Raw genomic sequence first — 4,003 nt, 5'->3', positions numbered from 1 at the left:
TGCGAGATAGGTGCCAATCGAAGTTGCATTTGGTATTTGCACATCAAACCACCCTGTTCATACATATATTTGGTCCGCATGCAAGTGTGTTCGTGTTCTGACCGTCTCCCGCGTCATTTTCACCAAATTTAGGAACATTAGACAAGTCAGATGACACAATAGACATGGTTCACTCACACTAACCATGTGCCACGCCGGTGCCCCTATCACACACATCTACACAGTACGTTGGGCTCCACGAGGCTTCCCGTCTCAAAAATATCTGCTCGCGTGCAGCTTTTTTCTGTTTGATAACACATGGTTATTATGTTTCGACCGTGTGTGATGTTTCTTGTTCCCAATCCCTCGTGCATCCCTCAAAAATATCTACCCGCCTCGAGGGTTTTTCTGTTTCATAACACACGATTCTTATCTCAGGACCGTGTGCGATGCACCATCATCCAAATTTTCAATAGCCCCAGCATTTCACTCCCGGTTTGACTCCCACATAGTAAAATTTTCAGTAGCCACGTCATTTCCTCAAACACACCCCTGCCCCCCTGCAGACACACACACACACACACACACACACACACACACACACACACACACACACACCAAAACCTCCTCGGGCGCGCACGCGCACACACACACCCCGTCCCTCGCTCGAAACCCTAGCAAGGTCGTTGCCGCCGCTGCAAGGCCTGCATTGTCAACATCTGCCGGTTTTGCCCATGCAGCTTACCCACCGATCTCCATACCCAGGTCGCCCTGAGTTTCTTAGATGACACCTGCCAAACTCTCCCTTTCCCACAGATCCCCATCCCCCACTCTAGAGCGTCACAGCCTAAGCCCGGCTATGCTTCTCGTGGAGCTCAGGAGCGACTGGCCCAAAAGAGGTGTATCACGGTCTCTTCGCCCGACGTTGCCAAGGAAGCTAACGACCATTACTGGCTGCAGTCACTCAATCAGTGGGCTGGAGTATGTGGGTATGTTGCGGACCCCGGCTACAACATCGAGGTCGTCGATAGCGACGGCCTAAGGCGGGCTATGTCATAGGTTAAGTGGCCCACCCCAACCCCTTGGGTTCAACCGCCATCGATCTTTTCCAAGGCCCCGCTGCTGATCTCCTCTGGCTCACTGTCAAGAATTTTCCATCCTACATCGCCATCGAGCCCCTTTTGTCATTTCTGAAGGACACATTCTGCAACACTGCCTTGGGATCCACAGCTCCCAAGTCAGACCTCATCAATGACGACCACTAGGAGGGCACCCTCTCCATCTCTTCCAAGGGGAAAGGGCCAATCTGCTCTTCCAAGGGAAAAGAGCCCGTCTGCGACATCAAGGAGGGTACCCTACAGCCGTGCTCTTCCAAGGGGAAGGATCCCATCTCCAACAACAAGGAGCAATCCAGGGTCCATGCTCTTCCCACGGGAACGAGCCCATCTGTGACAAGTGAGGAAACCCATGATTTATTTTGCTGTGCCTCTTCATAGGGGGAACCCATGATTTGTTTTGTCGAGTCCCTTTTGTAATGTAGTGAGAATATGTCTAGTTTTAATTGCTATATTTGGTTATTTGCAGTATGCCTTGTTTATTTCAGTTGTTCACAATGTGGTGCTCTATATGTGCAACTATTTACTGTGCAGTACATTTCATCAATCCAGATTTAAACATACCAACATGAATGCATATATTTGCTTGTTGTTAAGCCTGTTATAGCTGGCATATGCCTCTTTTAAAGTTTTTTGATTGTTCAGTTGTTTGTAGTTACCATATGTCCAGTTTCAAATGCCATATTTGGTTGTTCGTAGTATGCCTTGTTTATTCCAGTTAGTCACAATGTTATGTTCTATATGTGCAATTATGAACTGTGCAGTTCAATTTCATCAATACCAGTTTCAACAATACCACTATGAATGACTACATTTGGTTGCTGCATCTTGTAGTTAACACGCCTTTCCATTTTTATTTAACAATAACCAGTGTACTTAGACCGACACAATACCAGTTTGAATGACTATGTTTGCTTGTTGTTAAATGTTAGGCCTGTTGCAGTTAACGCACCTTTCCACTTGTTTTGCTTTACTAGCATGCTTAAACCTGCACACTGAAGCTCTATTTTGGAGATCATTTTGTCTGCCATGGCTACATTTGGTTGATGTTTAGCATGTTTTTTTAACATGCCTCTCGATGTACCTACACAGGACAATTTTGGGAACGACTGATGTTTTCCATCGAGGTTAGTTTCATCCCATGGCTTATATATACTCACTGTTCAGGATATTGGTAGCTGGTACCATGTAGGCTGGGGGCTGATAAGGGACTAATCGGTGAATCGGACTTTTAATTGAATATATCTAGAAACCATTTATCGTTAGGTTAGCTAGGGTCATATGTAATATATTTGAGGCTACATAGCAACATGCACTGTACTTAATGTCTAAATATGCAATCCTAGGCTACATAGCAACTAGAAGAGTGTTACCTTAATGTTCTGATGATGTCTAGATATACGTAGAAGAGCAGCAGCAGCAACAACAACACAACCTTGTTTGGATACTCAACTTAGCTAGAGGTTAGACTTAGTTTCTAGCTCATGACAGGGTTAGATTGACAATAAATGCTCTAGGAGAACTAGCTCCAATTAGCACCTCTTGGGTTGGATATTTTTTTGGGTGGGTTAGATGCAACTAGCTCAAACTAGCCCTCATGTTTGGATATATTTAGGGCTATTTGAGCCCGAACTAGCTTAAACTAACTCTAACTGTCGGCGTTCTGGGAACGGGGGTCCCTAGACTTGCCTGCCTGCAGCCTGCAGCGTGGCTCAACCAGTGGCCCAGTATGGCCCGTCTTCATCAACCCAAGTTCAAGACCCTCGCGAGGGGCCAAGCCTCGTGGGGCGGACGATGCAAGGCCTCCTCAGGGGCGGCCTCACCAGACAGGCTCATGAGGAGGCGAAGACATCAAGGTGAGGGGTACCTCGCGAGGTGCTCATGACGCAAGCCATGACGATCGAGACCAGAAGGGCACCAGGCGGGCGCCAGCCTATACAGTGTCCTCGTTTCCTCTTTGGTGCAAAGGGAGCAAGCGCAGGCACGGAGTACCGAGGCATCAAGCAAAGGTTTCCATATTGGTGCAATGAGACCAAGACCAGCAGGACGGCAGGATGGAGGTCACCGTGGAGCTCAAGACGGTGTCATCACCAGTGCCTTTGGCAGTCGAAGACCACCTTTAGTCAGGATAGCCTGTACTAGCTATCCCCTTTCGAAATGGCCGTTGTTGGCTCCCTTCTCGCTCAATATTTGGGAAGAGGACCAGGGCCTCTATATATAGGGTTAGCCACCACAGTAGAAGAACAAGTTAGGTTCCTTCGCATGCCACCACAAGAACACCTCTCCTCGCGAGGCTGTTCTTCCTTTGTATTATTCATCCTTAGCCCAGGAGGCAATCCACCACACCACACAGTAGATTAGGGTATTACACCACAACGGTGGCCCGAACTAGTATAAACCTTGTGTCTCTTGTGTTGTTCATTGTTCTAGCTTAGAATTGCGGTGAGGCTGTGGGCGTGTTTCAGTAGGGAGAAGATCTTCGCACGCACCCCAGAGTTTGAACCTTAATGGTTTTGCCGGAACCCAATATCCGACATTTGGCGCGCCAGGTAGGGGTGCGCCGGAGCTCTCCCGTCCGTCGGCTCGCTCTCCACCAACACCGCACTTTTCCCTCATGGTAGACAACGCACCTCCAGCTCCAGTGGCCGATGCCAGCGCTGGGGCTCGGGGGCTCCGAGTCTTGGCCCCCGCCTTGCGGCAGGTGCAGTGGCCACACAAGTTCAAGCCAGAGATGCTGCCACACTACGACGGCATGGCGGATCCGCTGGCTTTCCTGCTGGCGTACGAAGAGGCCGTCCTCAAGGCCGGAGGCGACGACAAGGTCATGGCCAACTGGTTTCCCATGGCCCTCACCGGCGTCCCACGCGTTTGGCTGCTCAACCTGCCAACATCTTCTGTGGCCTCCTGGG

The sequence above is a fragment of the Triticum aestivum genome, chromosome 3B, assembly GCF_018294505.1.
Source record: "Triticum aestivum cultivar Chinese Spring chromosome 3B, IWGSC CS RefSeq v2.1, whole genome shotgun sequence".
In the NCBI taxonomy this organism is placed as follows: domain Eukaryota; kingdom Viridiplantae; phylum Streptophyta; class Magnoliopsida; order Poales; family Poaceae; genus Triticum; species Triticum aestivum.
This window is presented reverse-complemented; position numbering follows the sequence as displayed.